At 40.1% G+C, this 19,189-nt stretch overlaps 1 protein-coding gene across 3 annotated transcripts in view; it reads right to left on the bottom strand.

The window, feature by feature from the left end:
- Positions 1-16,781, bottom strand: part of LOC124261803 (type-1 angiotensin II receptor B-like) — a 71,497-nt gene extending 54,716 nt beyond the window's left edge. For all 3 annotated transcript variants that reach the window (XM_046696170.1, XM_046696171.1, XM_046696169.1), the window contains exon 1: positions 16,635-16,781. The gene's annotated coding sequence lies outside the window, so the exon portion shown is untranslated. The remainder of the gene's footprint in view (positions 1-16,634) is intronic.
- Positions 16,782-19,189: the final 2,408 nt, after the last annotated feature.

The raw sequence follows: 19,189 nt of genomic DNA, 5'->3' as shown, positions 1-19,189 counted from the left end.
GGTCTTTAGCATTATCAGTAAAACAGTGATGGGATTGGGCGCGTGTCGTATACATGATGAACGCCTGATGTAACTCAGCAAGAGGCAACAAATACCTTTATTGTGTCTCAGTCTGTGATTGTCAAACGTATCGCGATTGACTTCATCAAGTAGCAAAACATGACCAGAATACAATGTCCAATCATGACTCCTGACCTTTTACCTGACCTTTCAGAGCATTTCTGGCACATGATGAAAAGATGTACGTCAAAGGTCTACCGGTACGTTAGCCAAACCTGAATAGGTTCGGCAAGAGTAGCGGACAAGACTCCCTCAAATCAAAGAGGGATTGACACGGACCATGCCGCGCCGTATAAACGAACGTTTGACCAATCGTGGCAACACGACCTTTTATTGATCAAGTCCCCTCAGACAGTCGTGTTTCTAACGACAAACCAATGACCTTTTCTTTGCGATTTCCGTACCATTGCATTACACAGCCATCGTGTTAGTGTTGAACGTAGTCCTTCCTTTTTCTTATCCATCCATTACCATCATTCGATGCCTTTATGTATTTTTGCAGTGATTGGTAATTTTTAATATTCCTTGTCTATATCGTTTATTCGTTTTTTAGGCCATCGGCCCATGTACATCGTTGAACTATAATATACGATGATATAGTGAAAGTGACAATGATTATACATTGCGGAGAGGCAAACAATGTTTAACATATTTTGCTACATTTAGAATAATTTCATGATCTTTACTGCATACTAGTAACTTATAAGAATAAATGGTAGGGTTATCAGAAAATATAGATGGTATATATTTTCTCCTTATCAAATTATACATTTGGCACTCAAACAAAAAGTGTATAGCATCTTCAACTACATTATCATTACAATTCTTACAGAAACACAAACATTTAGCTATACCCTGCCTACGACCAATAGTTGTTTGAATAGGTAACTCGTCTAATCTAAGCAAACATAAATATCTCCTCAACACCCAGTTTCTAATATTCATGATATAATATGCTGTATCAAAACACTATTTTAACTGGAGATAATATTTTAACCTATCAGATGTACTTATGTTATTAAAAATTACCTGTATATTACATTCACATATGCGTTGCTTAAATAGCATTAAAAACATATCTACATTACCAATATCCTGAAACAGCCACACATCACCAAATCCGAAACTGAAAAGTAATTGCCTTACACCACTTGCCCATGTTGTCCTGCCAGATTCATCGAGTTGTTTCATTAAAAGATAACACTGCCTGGGATACCTACTATTATCCATCCTCAAAAGTTTGCACCAATAATTAACACATTTAACATGATAATCAACATACAATTGATGTCTACCACACTCTGCCAAAACAGCATTACTAGAATTATATTTGCTAACCCCTAGCACAAACTTACAGAAATTAGCATAAAATGATTCTAGCACTGGATATCTCTGAAATCCCCAAACTTCGGCACCATACAATAACACAGGATTAATTTAATGTCGAACAATTTGAATGAAATATTAGCTGGCAATCCTGGGAACTTAAAAGTTACTTTTTGATGAAAATTAGAGCCTTATTAACTTTGATAGCTAACGTATCTACTCTATTTGACCAAGACAATCTAAACTCTGTCAAAAAAGAAACGCAACCCCTGTATTTTAGAGATTTTGATCTGAAGTTTTAGGACGACACGGCATTTGTATTATTTAAGACAGAAGTCTGAAATTTGGCAGAATAATAACCCAGATGGGCATGTTTAAAATTGTCATTTCAAAAGTCATCTCACAGACACCAGTTTGTCACCAGGGGGGCGTCTTTCTCAGTATCTCGTATGAGCACCACGCGCTGCAATCACTGCACGGCATCTCCTTGGACAAGAACGGATAAGACGCCGGATTCTTTCCTGGGGAATGGCTCTCCACTCCTCCTGCAGTGCAACGGCGAGCTGTTGCAGCGTCTGTGGCGGCGGCTGACGTTGACGTACGCGTCGATCCAGAGTATCCCACAGGTGTTCAATAGGGTTGAGGTCTGGTGATTTAGAGGGTCATGGCAAGACATTGACGTTGGAATTCTGCAGAAAGTTCATTGTTGCACGTGCAGTATGAGGCCGGGCGTTGTCCCGTTGAAAAATCTGTGTCTGTTGGTCAATAATCGGGAGAAGGTGAAGCTCTAACACGTGGTTGATGTAACGTTGGGCTGTCAGGTTCCCTGGAACGATCACCAAGTCTGATTTCTGGTTGTATGAGATGGTTCCCCAAACCATGACGCTTTCTCCGCCAAATCTGTCCACCTGTCGGACGCAGATGGGCGCAAAACGTTTATGACGTCTCCTATACAGACGCTGTCTTCCGTCGTGACGTTGCAAAAGAAAACGTGATTCTACTGAAAACCAGATTCGCCTCCAGTTTTGTAAAGTCCGTATCCTTACGTTGTTGCACCACCTGAGTCGTCGGCGTCGATGTAGGGGGCGTAGTACAGGTCCAACAACTGGTCTACAGGCACGTAAACCCGCTTCTTTCAGACGGTTCCTAATCGTTTGAGCTGACACTCTCCTCAAACCTGGTATTTGTGTGGCAGTCACGGTTGGTAGGGCATGCCGATTACGCAGGTGATGGACCCGGATGTACCGATCTTGACGGGGGGTCGTGATTCTTGGCCTTCCACTTCTCGGGCGATCGTTGGTCAAATTGAAGTTGTTGTAGCGGCTCCAAAGTCGGGATATCGTTGTTTTGTGAACATTTAGGTGCCGTGCAACAGTTCCAAAACTTTCTCCGGCTTGAACACGACCAATGGCGATATTTCGGTCGGCAGCACTCAATCGTGGCATTTTTAACACAGCTTTTCGGCGACAAATGAATGAATATAATACGGAAGCACATGGGCTTTTATACACCCCTACATTAACTGCCATTTTCATGATTTGCATGTGTTTTTTTTGTGCGAAGTCACCATGAGGGTCATTTCATGCGTTGTGACGGAATAAGCAATAAAATACACTTATGCGTACAAATGCAGTTGTTTGGATGGTAATCGTCATTAATTACGTGTATCATTTCAATACATTCGAATAAAATTTAGTTTGGAAGCAATAACTTCATTCAAACGAATTTTTATATCTGAGGACAGGGGTTGCGTTTCTTTTTTGACAGAGTTTATTTGAAAACAAAATACCCAAATAATTGTAATAAGTAGAAAACTTTATCTGAGAGCCACTAAAGAACCATTTTTCATAATGCCTTAATATACCACCATTTCGGAAAACCATAACTTCTGTTTTATCTAAATGAACCTGAAGACCCCACTTTTTGCAGAAACTATCAAGAATATCTATCTTCCGCTGCAAACCAACGACACTATCATCAACTGAACACAAGCATATAATAACAACATAATTTCCATAAAATATTGACCAACTGATATACCTATCATGCTCTGAAGTTCTAACATAAACATGGAAAATAACAATGGACTAATAATACACCCTTGGCGAACATCACTAATGAATCAAAGAACTCTGACACTGAGGTATTAGAAACTTTAACTGCACACTGAATTTTAGAATACATATTCTTTAAAAGAACTAATATACGATCATGAACACCATTCTTCATTATAGAATACCAAAGAAGTTTCCTGTTAATAGAGTCAAAAGCCTTTTTGAAATCTACAAAAATGCAATAAAACCTTCCTCCCTTTTTAGATAAATATTTTTGAAACAAACATTGTTAAAGTAAAGATATAATCAACAGTACAGTAACCACGTCTAAATATCCCTTGCTCTTGTCTGACTCCTTCACAGAGGCTGTATCTGGTTTATCCCCAGTAGTCGAGCTGGGAGAGTGAGTGAGTTTACTTTTACGCCGCACTCAGCGATAGTCCAGCTGTATGGCGGCGGTCTGTAAATAATCGAGCCTGGACCAGACAATCCAGTTATCAGCAGCATCAGCAACGTTCTAAGCAATTGGGATACGATGGCATGTGTCAACCAAGTCAGAGAGCCTGACCACCCGACCCCGTTAATCGCCTTTTACGACAAGCGTAGGTTACTGAAGACCGATTCTCACGGGTTGAGCTGGGAGAAGAATACTGTACTGTTATAATACTGTGTATTTGTTCATACAAGACTCGGTAGAGGGTGTTGAGGATAGACGAAGTGCATCTAGATTGATGAAACATTGCATTTAATATTGGTAATTACATTCAATTTCAACAGGAAATTGAGGGATCATAGGCATAATCACGTTTTAACGAACACCTGTTATCACCAATTTGATGGTCCTTCAGATGCGCATGCTCAGGATAAAGTCGGAATGGTAAAATTGATTGTTTATAGTCGGGTTTTCTTATGATGATGGAAGTGTATAACATATCCGCAATTGTAACCAGTGTGCGAAATGGTTTCCAAATTTTGCTGGCCAGTCGGGCTAGCCATGCCTGAAAGTTACTAGCCCACAAACTAGAACGAAGTTTGAATGTAGAAACTAAGCAAACGAGTACAAAAAATAGATGAGAATAAGATATTGTTGGCATGACACGGGTTTCATCATTAAGCTGCTAATATGATGAACATTTTTATCAGGCCATAATTTTGCATGGTTTAAAAGTGTATCATAACTTTAGGAGTCGGAGGGAGTGATATATTTACAAAATGACCCCCTGAAAATTCACTAGCCAGTCGGGCCTGTGACTATGGAGATTTACTGGCCCGACTGGATTTTTACTAGCCACGGTCTAGCGGGCCAGTGGCTATTTCGCACACGGATTGTAACCGATCTTGAACATTGAAATATGAATATTACGGTAACGCCATTTTGAAAGGGTCCTTGAGACAAGACGACACATATGATGTAGAATCAGGCAGCGTTAAGGAATGGCTTGTTCCTACAGGTGGAATATTGCTGAGTGCAATATTAAACAAGAAAAAAACATGCTACAAACACGTAACAATTTCACAGAGGACAAGGGCTGATGTAAGCAATATTTTGGTGCTTGAAAGCTCTGTTAGTACATAATATTTTGGGGACACCGTATATTTGATCTAAATGTGGTTTAATTTTGGAATACCACTATAATTTAGGATTTTTTGGACGCAGTCATTAGTGAAGGTAAAGCAATGGTAAAAGGTGATTAAAGCAATTTATTACAGTGCAAAGGAAATGTCATGTAGCGATTCACCCTTTGATAAGGAATGTCATCTTTGGATCATTTTGATTTTATTCCGTCAGGAAAAATAACATTCTACGTTGCTAATATTAATTATTCAACATTCACCATTCTAATATTGACTGTAAAGTGCCGTCTTAAGAGAGAAGGACGTCTCATTTCAATAATCGGATAAGGGATTTCATTTATATGATAACAACTTAAGCTTTTGAAGCCTGCCTCGAACGACCTCGATGACATAACCACTGGCTGTGATCACGCTGACTGCGCGCAGTCAGTGATGTGACCTGCATAAATTCGGAGTTTCCTCCAGCATGAAGTGAGTGAGTGAGTTGATTTTTATGCCGCTTTCAGCAATATTACAACAATATCACGGCGGGGACCCCAGAAATGGGCATCACACATTGTACCCTTATGGGTAAGCGAACCCCGGTTTTCGGCGTACTGGGCGAACGCTTTAACCATTGGGCTACCCCACCGCCCCTCCAACATAAAGCGAAGGGATCCGGGTTGGAATTCGTCTACAGCAACCCAAGCTTGTCGTAAAAGGCGACAAACGGGATTGGTTGGTCAGGCTCGCTGACTTGGTTGACACATGTCATTGTAATTCACATCACTTTAGACTTTCCTCTAACATTTGTTTAACCGACACAGCGGTTTATTTTAACTGAAGCACTGTACCAAGCGACGGTAAGCTAAACAGATCCTGCACCTCATTCCTGATAACTGTCATAGGACCTAAAGTTTAATTTCAGAATGAATAATATTCGGCCGGTAGTTCAATTATCCAAACACAAGCTGCCACGAAAGCAAGAATATACCCCACACTTTATATTAATCTGTTAAGAGTCGCGTCCCTTACCAATTGCAGGATCCCTTGATCGAAATCGGTCCGTCATGATTTTATAGTTTACACCAGTGTAAGACCTGAATCACTCCGGGACTTTCTCCCACATAAAACAGACATGCAGTGATGAAATGAACTACCGTCCAAATCGGCGTTAAACCCAACACGCTCGCTGTCTACATGTAAACCTCCTATATAAAACGATTGCTATAAGTCTTGACGATAGTTTGAGATTATGCAGACAAATTGATTACCTAATTGCTACACAGCTACACCAAACGTTCCATGCAATGGATCTGGCGATTACTGTTGGCATTTATTCAATACTCATGACCCTCCAGGCAATGGAAAACATTACGCAATGCATTTTCTTGGCGTATTTTCAATATCTGCTGCATCAAAGAATGCCAGGAATCGATAAAAAGAGACATGCTCGTCCCAGAGTGCTTTGAAATCGTTCGGACACAAGCATATGACCTGTGGGCAAATATTCCAATATAATTGGTCAGTAGTCAAAAACTCCTTGAACGGTGCCATGAATACACCACTGACCCGTAATGCATTAGGTCAAACCTCTATGGTTCGTCGGGCGTCACAGAGAAACCATGTTATTCTTGGGACAACGTATCTTTGATCTTAATGTGGTTAACGTTTTGGCGTTGGGATAAATACTTATAATTCAGGATATCTGCTGATTTGTTTTGTTTCTTTAACCTTTTCTGAGATGGCTATTTTGAAATACATTTCACAAATTGAATGTGATAGATTTGATAAAACTTTCAAATCGTAAAGATGAAGAGGGTGAGTGTCTATTCTGATGCACTGGACGAGCTTATCATTACATACTGCGCCAAATTCACTTTTTTCTATTGAGCGTTAAGCCCGACTCTCTTTACAGAAGAAAAATATAGGAAAATAAGTTTTGAACGTACAGTGATTTTAACTTTTGAAATCTGTTTTAACAACGTACAAAAGGTACGTTCGCCAGAAGGAAAAGCTAGTAATTTGTATTTGGGTGGGAAATTCCAAAGCGCAGCTAAATTTCAATAATGGTCTCACATTGGGTCATGATGTCATGCATCTGTGACGCGGAACTATGTCACTAAGTACATGTAGCGACGTCATACAACGTCACTTCCTTGATTTATTGCGCTTTATCTTTGACGACTTGACTTTTTGTCTATGTTTCACTGCTTCAGACTATACGCAATCCCGAAAACACTCATTAGTAAAGAACATTTGGGGTAATCTTTCATCTTAACGTCGTTTATGTTATATTATCCATCATCTTTAATGATATTTATGAAAGCAGTAATTATTAAAGGTAAAACAATCATAAATGAAGATTAATGCAATTTTTTAAAGTTCCAACGAAATGTCATGTGACGATTCACTCTTTGATAAAAAAATGTCATTTCTGTATCATATTGATGCCATACCGACGGGTGAAATACCATTCTACCATGTTCATATTTATAATTCAACATTCACCATTCCAGTGTTGACTGTAAAGTGCTGTAGGAGAGAAACACGGCTCCCACTTTTTGAAGCCTGCCTCGAACGACCTCGGGGCGGTGGGGTAGCCTAGTGGTTAAAGCGTTCACTCGTCACGCCGAAGACCCGGGTTCGATTCCCCACATGGATACAATGTGTGAAGCCTATTTCTGGTGTTCTCCGCCGCGATATTGCTGGAATATTGCTAAAAGCGGCGTAAAACCATACTCACTCACTCACTCACTAAACTAGAACGACCTCGATAACTTATCCACTGGCTGTGGTAACGCTGACTGCGCGCAGTCAATGATGTGACCCGAATAACTTCGGACTTCTTCCAACAATAAGCGACCCGAGAAGATCCAGGTTAGAATTGGTTTTCAGTAACCCAAAGTGTCTAACTGGATCTGATGGTCAGGCTTGCTGACTTGGTTGACACATGTCATCGCATTCAAATTGCGTAGATCGATGCTTATGGTGATGGTCAGTGGACTGTCTGGTAAAGACTCCAATATTTACAGACCGTGCCATAAAGCATGAATATTGCTGAGTCTGGCGTTTAACTACAAACCGAACAAAAATATTTTAAGCTGACATCGTTTTATTGTCAAATGAAGAACCGTTACAAGCGGCGTTGAACGTAACGCTTAATCTTCGAGGTCGTGACGTTTTGTGTCTGATTCACTGCTATAACGCTTCAGACGGGAGTTGTCTTTGAGCAGTCCCGATCCTCGACAGTTACAGTTGCGCTATAAACCTACCATGAAACCAGACAACCATAAATCCAGAAGAAATCAGCCTCACAATCCAATAACCTTCATGACAAACCGTTTTCAGTCACTTGTGTGAGACTAACGTCTAATTGGTTTAGATATCGGTATCTACACAGGAATGACTTATAACTGAATATTTGCGGTTATATATCGACGCGTGCGTGTATTTATGTGTGGCCTTCTACTAGTCTGGACAAACGCTGGATTTTACTGTTCTAGCCTACTGGACCCGTGAAGGTCCGGGTTATGAATATTGATCTTCAGTAACCCCTGCTTGTCGTAAGAGGCGACTAACGGGATCGGGTGGTCAGGCTCACTGACTTGGTTGACACATGTCATCGGTTCCCAATTGCGCAGATCGATGCTCATGTTGTTGATCACTGGATTGTCTGGTCCAGACTTGATTATTTACAGACCACCGTCATATAGCTGGAATATTGCTGAGTGCGGCGTAAAACTAAACTCACTCACTCACTAAATACAAAATTGCATCAGTGTGATAAGGAAGCAAGATTCGATCATTTCAAAAATGGAGATATCGGACAGTGATCTTCCTTTTTGTACAAGGCCACAGAGCTACTTATGCGTCTTCAGTGACTGTAACACTTTATCAATTAATCATTCCTACACATAAACAAACACAAATCTGAAAATCTACACATATTGCTTTTATTCCACAAACGTACTGCTCGGCGAGTTGACTCCGCGTAAATACCACAGAAGGTTTTTTGGAAGTAGCATGGCACGTTTCTGGAACTGTTCTTCGATAATGTAGAAGGTGTTTTTGAGAAGTAGTGTACCCTGCTCACTGTCCAAATAGGAAGGGTTTTTTTTGTTTGTTTGTTTTTTTACCATTTTTTAACGTATTTATAGGTACAGTACATGTACTCAATGTGCGACGTTGATAGGTACAATTGTGCTGATATACAAGGTATACAAAACAATCAATAATATTTCTGTAGAAAAAGTATGAAAAAATCTGATAGCACCATCCACTTATTTATAGGTACAGTACTTGTGGTCGATGTGTGGTGTTCATATCAACATTTGTGCTGATACAAAGTATACAAGTATATCAATGATATTTCTGTAGAAAGAAGTTTGTAAATGCCATGTCTGGAAGTAGCATGGCACGTTTCTGGAAGTGTACCTCGATAATGTAGAAGGTGTTTTTGAAAAGTAGTGTACCGTGCTCACTTTCCAAATAGGAGTTGCTCCAAGGGGATCATGTGACGTTATTCCGTCGATCGCTGTTGTAAATTGAAAATGTGATATGATGGACAAACTGCTAACAGTGCATTATACGATAATAATCAGACAATGTCATGTTTTTGCGCAAGCATTACTTTTCTGATTTTAGTTCCATCTGGCTGCTTAATTTGTTGATTAATGTCACAATATCCCGGGTCCAAGACGGCAGTCTGTAAATCATCGAATCTGAACTAGCGGATCCAGTAGTTGATTCTGAACAAAGATGCATCTGTCAAGGTAAGCTTACGGGCAATCAACCACGTCACGCCATCAGTTGATGGATAGGATTTTCGAGCTCAGTAACCATGGTGATTGCATGTCATCATGTCCTGAAAGCATTGGTCGGTGCTCATAACATCAATCATTGGACTGTCGGACTCGTTTGTGTAAAGGCCTTGGTCATATATACTACCCATCAAAAGTTTAGACTCACTAGTGTAAATGTAGCCACTTACTTCAGTCAACTTTTCTAAACTATATTTTGCAAAATATTCCATACTGTTTAAAGATACTGTTTACACATGGACTGATGTATTGTAAAACAAATTCGTAACGTTGAAAAGATTATCGTCATGAGTTCCATAAATGTTGAAACTCAGTGAAAATTGAAGAATTCTTAACAAAACTTAACACCAGCTGTTCACATGCACCATATTTGCACATGCTTTCAGCAGTTAGATGCATGATCCTCCTGCATTTCATCTGCATAAAGTTTGCAGTTGGTTCCCCCAAGTTAGTGAAGAAATTCATCTTCCATGTACCCACATACATATATATACATAACATATAGTGAATACTTTAAGTGAGTCTAAACTTTTGATGGGTAGTATAGCTGGATTAAATAAATAAGCACACACGCTTGAAACTAAAAATGTTTTCGGTTTAAATCAGAATTAATGAAGCATGAATAAGTATTAATGTTTAACCCGGCAGTGAGTTATCCCGTTAGTCAGCATGGGTTGCTGAAGACCAATGTTAACCCAGGTTTGTACGGGTTGGCCCATTTGATGCATTAGAACGAGAAAGGGCATTTGGTTTAATTATTTCAATCTTTGGCGTTATTGAATGATGTTTTGTTTGTTTGTTGGTTTGCAGGACGCAGCGGACGTCAAGCTTCATGACAGTGGCATGTAAAGCTACACACTCCAGTCATCGATATTGTGAGCGACGAGCCACGCCCTCTGGGTCAATGACACGTAATCAACATGTCATTGATACTGATCACCTGATGCAATAAGGTCCCTCTTTCAAAAACCACAGGGGCGGTGGGGTAGCCTAGTGGTTAAAGCGGTACCTCGTCACGTCAAAGGCCCTGGTTCGATTCCCCACTCGGGTACAATGTGTGAAGTTCATTTCTGGTGTCTCCGACCTTGATATTGGTTGAATATTGCTAAAAGCGGCCTAAAAGAATACTCACTCACACATGTTAAAAAACACAGGTTGGTAGAGTCCTATTCTAACCCGCAGATTAGACGGCGTATGCAATCATAACATTCATAGAATCCCCAGTACATGAGAACTCGCGAAAATAGTTTACCACAAAGTTGTATGACATTAAAGCAACATAAATATTATGTATAATTAGAAAAATGATAACATTAAAATAACAAAAAACAAATAATCATCCGCCTTGGTGGTCGGTATTGGTTACTTGTGGCAACGTTATCAACCAAAGAATGTGCAACGTGTAATTTGATATTTGTGATATTTACCAGCCAGTAGCTGTTTCAGTTCACACACTTACATCACACATTTCCATTGACATCTTTCAGGCAATACACACACATAAATGCACACGTAACGGAAACATAATTCAGAACTTTCTCACGCTTCGCGAAAGCCTAAGGAGAGAATTAGTTTACCAAAAGAACATATCCTTCACGCAACAGTGGCACGTAACGTTCCACCATACACTTTCTTTTTTCGTTCTGGTGCTGTTTAAAGTTGAATTTAAAATATTTTAAGATGACTTGCGAAATTGCGGTGCTGTACGGAAATACGAGATGCACTGACATCTCAACTGAATGCTTAAACTGTTCTCCTCAAGGTCAGATGCTTACCAAATGCCATTCCAGAAGAAACGAGAAAGGAATTGGCCATATATTTAGTGATAATTACACGTATCAATTCTACATTATAAGAAACATATGTGATAACGCAGTCATTGCGAGATAATAATTGAGGCGGTGGGACTGTTTTGTGTTTGAACAACTTGTCGCGACACACGGAATGTCACAGTTTGTTTTGAACAGACGAAGGTACATGTTCAATGTGTAAAACCCATTTTCTGGTGTCCCTGGCATAATGCTGCTGAACTACTGGTAAAACTGTCATAGTTCCCATGTACTCACTGCCAGACACACTAACTTTCATTAGAGGCCGAAAAGTACCATGTACCTGAACGTGAATACATATCATACACACACATCCATGTACCCACTCTGCGGTTTTCATATTAATTAATTATAATTAGTGAACTTATATTGCGCTAAATCCATACAGACGCTCATAGTTCATTATTACCCAGGATAACCCAAACTGCCTGTGAGGCGCTGGAACGTTATAGTCACATGGCCCACCGGGTACCCATTTTCTGCTGGTTGAACAGAGGAAATTTTGACAAAACTCACTTGCCAAAGGTGAGACCACATGTATCACATGTGCTTCGTTGTGGGGCAGGACTGAAGTCCTAGAAACTATCAGGAGTCAAGCTGAGAAACGCGGCCACCCATCCAAAAAACTCTCTGCGCCGACCGTTGATCAACTGATTTGTGTCATGAACTCTCTACACAGGACCACACAACAACACCCTTTACATTTTTTGCCATCTGTATACATACATGTTAACACGTGACAGTACTTTTTTCTGTAATGAAATTGTTGTTCATTTAGAGTAATTATAGAAATTGTAGTAATTATAGATTGCTCAGCTACGAAATAATTGAGCGTCTCTTACACATGGAAAGGTCACAATACTGCACGTTTCTAATGATACAAATTAATTCTGGTCGTTGATCTTCCTCTGAGAGGCAATAAACGCGACACGAAGCGTGAGAAAAGCCCAAGCCAATAAACAATGCTCATTAAACATTGAGTAGAAGCAGCAAGGTATGTCCACTGAGGAGGATGGTCTCTGTTGTTCGTATGTAAGATATACATAAATTATGTCTGCACATTGTCCTTGACCGACCAAGCGCAGCGTCCATTGACTAAGGATCAAGATACCTTCTCAAAGAACAAAGTGCCCGTGTGGCGTGTAATGATCAAACTAGTATACTTCTGTCATGAAAGAATTATGCATTGGCACGAAGGTGCAAATGTTCTTGGCTTAAAGGTTAGAGGGACACAGGTGTTCGAGCCATCTAATTAAATTATAAGGGACCTAAATTTGCTATGCAGAGGTGCGTCTGTAAGGTGTGTCAGAAACATTTGATCTTGTTCCGGTTCAAATGAGTATTCATAGGTTAGTCAAAATGATAACCGACCCGTGAAGATCCGGGTTAGAATTGATCTTCAGTAACCCATGTTTCTCGTAAGAGGCGAGAACCATCTTATGACGCACCTTGGGGGTAAAGGTACTTCATGTCGGACCCGTGAGATATGGGTTAGAATTGATCCTCAGTAAACCATGCTTATCGTAAGAGGCGACTAACGGGATCGGGTGGTCAGACTCGCTGACTTCGTTGACACATGTCATCGTATCCCAGTTGAGTAGATGGATGTTCATGCTGTTGATCACTGGATTGTCTGTTCCAGACTCGATTATTTACAGACCGCTGCCATATAGCTGGAATATTGCTGAGTGCGGCGTAAAACTAAACTCACCATTCAGCAAGATATCCGTACTTGTGGGTTTCAGTAGTAAAACATCTGTATTATATATTCCTTCGGGTTTACCTCCCACTTCAAACAGACAAGTGATGTTACTCATATACTTTTCTAAGTGGCATTAACTCAAACGCAGACATTCCCTCATCTGAGTGCGAGGCTGTAGGAAGGAATGTTCTCTGATATCTTATACTTAGGACTCCGAGATATTTATATATATTATATATTCAAACCAGCAAGGTCCACTTAAATTAGCCCAGGAATTTATCGTTGAGTATGTGTTAGTTATCTGTATGTCTTCTTAATTTAATTTATCCCAGGAACATGTACATGCATATATCGCTGACGCTCAGGGATGACATATGCGCTCCTTCTTGTTCTGTTTTGCACCCCCTCTTGGTCTCTCTCTCTCTCTCTCTCTCTCTCTCTCTCTCTCTCTCTCTCTCTCTCTCTCTCTCTCTCTCTCTCTCTCTCTCTCTCTCTCTCTCTCTCTCTCTCTCTCTCTCTCTCTCTCTCTCTCTCTCCCTCTCTCTCTCTCTCTCTCTCTCTCTCTCTCTCTCTCTCTCTCTCTCTCTCTCTCTCTCCCTTCCTCTCTTTCTCCCGCACATGAACTCGTCCGTTTGTCGGTTAAGAACTGTGACTTCCGTATCTTCAAATATCTAGTATTAATCCATCATCTGTACGTTTAATACGTTTAAGTACTTGACAGGACTTGTTAGAACATGTTTACAGCACACTCTCTCTGTCTTATCTTAGAATGACCCGTTTCGCTTCAGCCAATGTAATAAACCACACAGACAACATCAAATTCCAGTAAATCATGTGGAATCCATCAAACAATATATCTAGTTGTTTAAGCCTAGAACCACCACCAGACGAACAAGCATAATACATCATTGCTTATTTTGTGAGCACCTGAGTCAGCCTGAGAGGGAGAAATGTTTAAGAGAGCGATACTTATCAGGCCCCGTATTTCGGCAAACAGACAAGTTTATTAGGGAAGTTTACAAAGGACAAGGTTTCCTGTAATTGTTTACCTAAAGGTGTTCAGAATTCCTATCCAAGTAAGTTATTTGGCTGATATGCAATGGCCGTGTTTGCTGAAAGGCGGTATACACTTAATTAAAATGTTAGCATCTCTATACAGCTTGCAAGGCTCTCTGTCGAGACCTCGGCACTGGCAATTGCAGTTGGAGTTCACAGACACAGAAATTCCGTTAAGTCTACCAGGCGATAACGTTAAGGTGCAGGCAGCCCTGAATCCAGCCAGTTGCACACGTACTTGGTCATGCATACATATAGAGAGATAGCAACGTGGAAACCTTAGGTCCCACGTCGCTAAAACAGAGTCAATTGTACAGTAGTGACTGTATCACGAGTATGTGGATGACGTATTACGCTGCCGGTGATTGGTATGTGTTTGTGGCATTCGGAACAGTTATACGACACAGCTAACCAGTCAATGTATATGTTACACAAGGCAGTTATTCATTCAATGTGTCACTGTTAGTTGTGATGCGCCAAAAGCATGTTAGCAGCATGTCCATAGTCCCCATGAGATGTAATATTGCTAAAAGGTTGGTACCAGCAATGCCACAATGAATATATGTTCTAATTTTCCAAGAAACACATCAGAGATAATTTGTTGACTCAAACTATGAAATAAAGTTAGTAGTGTCACGATTGATTGGACATTTTCATGTTTGAGTGTGTGAGTGAGTGAGTTATTATTTAACGTCACATCGGCAATTTTCATGTTTGAATGAAAGATACATTGAAATAAAGAATGGTCATAATGAAAGGTAACATTTATATAATGATATAACATTGCTTCGTTCTAATAAAATAAAAATATTTTCACAAGCGACATCCAGCGGTACCAAACGGTATGAAACATGGTGATAATTGATAAATAATAATAATATTTATTTAACTGAAATTTTCGTGTTATTAATGCATTCTTTACACTCTGAATGCATTGCATTAAATAATATGTTTACAGTTTCGCCAATGAGGGATTGAATGTTATTTTAGGCCGCAGTCGCATTTTCTGCTGCGTTAGAGAAGGTTCTAATTGAAACGTGAGCATCGATCCATGAGACTTGTGCCATAGTTAAGTAGTCAATTACGACACAGAAGCGGTCAAGGAAACTTATTCCGCACCGGAAATTCAGAGGGAGCAATTTGTAAATATAGAACGTCGGAGAATAATCAGTGTCGATTATCTGCCAAAACAGACTCTATTGGGCGAAAGGGGCAAAACAGCGGTGAAAATTATGTGATTGGATCACAGAAAATCAGCACCGTCACCAGGTGTTCGCGAAAACAGTAGGCATGCCCTGTCTTGCCGTTAGGACCCGGCACTCACACAACGTGTCTAAAATGTGTGCTTGTTCCAGACACTACTCTGCAGTACCCCAACCATAAAGGATTTTTGTCTTTGCAAACCGTCTATGATAGTGGATTAGTACGACAAAATCATTGATAAGAAGGTGCATAAATATGTTGATCTGTTAAGTTTGCTCACATACCAACATATGTTTCAACCTGATGCTTGTGTTTTCGTGATGGTCATTTTGAGCATCCGTTGTCGGACACCTCATTCGGGTATGATGTTAGCCTGGTAGTGCTTTGGCTCCCTATAATGGATGTTAGTTTGAAACCATGCATGATCATATAGACCATAAAAATATAGAAAAACGATTTATGGATGAAATTATTCATAAAAATGCTTGTATGAAGTACCACATTTAACCACCACCTGTTTATCTGAAAGAACTGGAAACCAAAGATTAACACGCTGTTTCCAAAGTTGTAGACCAGCAAGTGGTATAATCAATTGATTTGTTGCAACAATAATATATTTTTAACGGTATGTATATCGCGTGACAGCATGGATTTAACATTACACTCTCACACTGAGAACCAGCAGCATCACACAAGGAATGTTACAGCTTCTCTGGCATGGTATAATGTGGTTAAGTCCTATTACTCTCACAGATTACACTGTAACGTGACTGGATGCGTCGATGATGTCCAACTGTTCGACGCCTCGAGAAATAAAAATGCACTAATGTAGCATTTCCACGACCCATCCAGCTCTTTGAGAAACCATTCTGTATCATATAACTATTTTTCATTATAAGATGGGTAATATGTTCTTATTATACCGTTTGAATTAAGTGTTGGTATTAGTTTCTAAATGACACAGGTTATTTAAAAAAAGTTAGCAATAGCAATCTAAATATGAGAATTTTTTAAAGGAAAAACTTACCTTATCCTAAAGCCTGATACGCTTTCACCTCTTTCGGTTGAAAAATGTCCCTATATTACTCCGCTTTTTAGCCGCAAGTGTTCGTAGGATCTTGTTAGCGCGGTCTGTAGTAGAACTTAGGCTTCTATAATCATAGTGAGCCGGCTTTCCCCCTTCAACATGTTCTATACATCATATCGACCTACTGCAGAACCAAGGTGTCCTAGCACCGTAGCACAGTCATCCGAATTGCGCATCCACATTAGAAAATGAAACCATTGGCGATGAGAACCTGTTAATTATGTGGCTTGACGCGCTGGCTGTTGTATCTTGACTGGATTCGGTGTCGTAGATATCAATACTCTGACCAGAAAGGGTATTAGGGACATAAATTTACGTTTTATGTTTAATAACTTTAGTCCTTTGTGCAACAACAATCTAATCATTTTGACAATTATTGAATGATGTGGGATTTGGGAAATGAAAACAGGGTTTATTTCACACTCTGTATCATATTAATAAAGGAATCGATATCAAACAGCTGACGTTATTATATTTCATGTTTTGATAACGTGACACATGCAATTAACGTTAAAAGAATGAAATTGTTAAAGTTGTTTCAAATTCGAGGCTAGATTGCATTTACAAATTACCACACGATCCTCGTTAATCATAACCAAAACAGTAATTAAACTTCATACCAGCACAATGTGTTGATTCAGTTATGAGTGCAGAGGGTTCTTATTAAAAATATACAGAAGAGAAAATATACCATAGATTTGAAACATCGCAGCATACAATAACACAAGTTTATACTATTGTCCGAAAATGTTGTGTGGATCATTTCAAGCTATGGCTTTGAGTGAGTGAGTGAGTGAGTGAGTGAGTGAGTGAGTGAGTGAGTGAGTGAGTGAGTATTTACGAGTGAGTGGGCGATATCGCGGCGGTGGACGCCAAAAATAGGTTTCACTCATTGTACCTACGTCGGGGGCGGCGTGGGGTAGCCTAGTGGTTAAAGCGTTGGCTCGTCACGCCGAAGACCCGGGTTCGATTCCTCACATGGGCACAATGTGTTAAGCCCATTTCTGGTGTCCCCCGCCGTGATATTGCTGGAATATTGCTAAAAGCGGCGTAAAACTAAACTCAGTCAGTCAGTGTACCTACGTCGGGAATCAAACTCTGGTTTCCGTCGTGACAAGCGAGTTCCTCAACCACAAGACTACCCACTGCCCATCATTCTGTAGAGTCAAACTTATGCCCTGAAGATCCTTGGGGATTCCAGGTTAGAACTCGCTCCCAGCAACCAACACGTATGCTTGCAGTAGGAGCTTGATAAACAGAAGGTCCAGAAGGGAATCTCTATATACCGCCATAATAGAGATGGAATATTGCAGTTCAGGGAGTTGAACGGCAAAGTGACATGATACATGTTCGCCTGTATCATGTACCATATGTACGTGTATTCACTGCTCGTTTACTGTTAAAATTACGGTTCCTGAGTTCTGATCTCACATGGCCCCTTTTAATAGTTCAATGAGAACTATGGCCCCCCTTAGAGCCCTCGGGTTTGATTTTATTAAAAATGTCAAAAAGTTAGACAGTAGTGTGTGAATTTAGTTTTACGCCGTTTTCAGCAATATTTCATCAAAATCACTGCGGGGGACACCAGAAATGGGCTTCGCACGTTGTAACCATGTGGAGGATCGAAGCAGGGTATTTGGCGTGACGGATCTTCCAGGTCCACTAGGCTGCCCGACCGCCCAAGTAATACTGTATTTCACAACACTACATGTATGACTATTAAGCGAAATATGGTAGGTCTCCAGTACCTACACATTGACAAAGTAAAGTTTCTATTATGTCTTGTTAACATTTCCTCCAGTTAACAATATGGACGTTGTGTCATTTCCATGGTCATGTCGTAGGAAAGTTCGTCATTTTTTAATATGCATCCCATCAGCTGACAATGTTTCCTACATGAGGTAGCGATAGAGACCTTTACCAATTGACCCAATGTTCCACAGTGGAACAGAATGAAGTTCATTGCCATTGAACACGAAGTCCTACAGTAGGTCGGAGTGGTGGGATAGCCTCAATGGTTAATGCATTCTTTGGTCATGCGAATACCTGGGTTCTATTTATCACATGGGCGCAATATATGAAGCCCATTTCTCGTGTCTTATTCCGTAATATCGATGGAAAAAAATGCTAAAATGTTGCTCACTTACAACCCACAACAGATCTCTGTGCAGATCATTGCACGTTGAAATCATGTCCTTCAACAGATCTGTGTGGAGATCATTTCTATTTGAGCTTAGCCAAGTTTCACGTCCTTCAGTAGATCACTTTTGATTTCATTGTCAGTTGACATAATGCCCTCAAGGAGAACACTATGAAGAACTTTGCCATTTGTGACAATGCACCACAGTAGAACACTATGAAGATCATTGCCATTTGTGATAATGTCTTACTGTGAAATACTTTGGAGATCATTGCTATTTGAGACAATGTATCACAGTATAACACTATGCAGATAATTGCCTTTAGTGATAATGTCTTACTGTGAAACACTATGG

This window comes from Haliotis rubra, unplaced genomic scaffold (genome assembly GCF_003918875.1).
Source record: "Haliotis rubra isolate DU_JTF1 unplaced genomic scaffold, ASM391887v1 Scf81, whole genome shotgun sequence".
NCBI classification, from domain to species: domain Eukaryota; kingdom Metazoa; phylum Mollusca; class Gastropoda; order Lepetellida; family Haliotidae; genus Haliotis; species Haliotis rubra.
The sequence above is the reverse complement of the archived record's forward strand: the minus strand, read 5'-3'. Positions and strand labels throughout refer to the sequence as shown.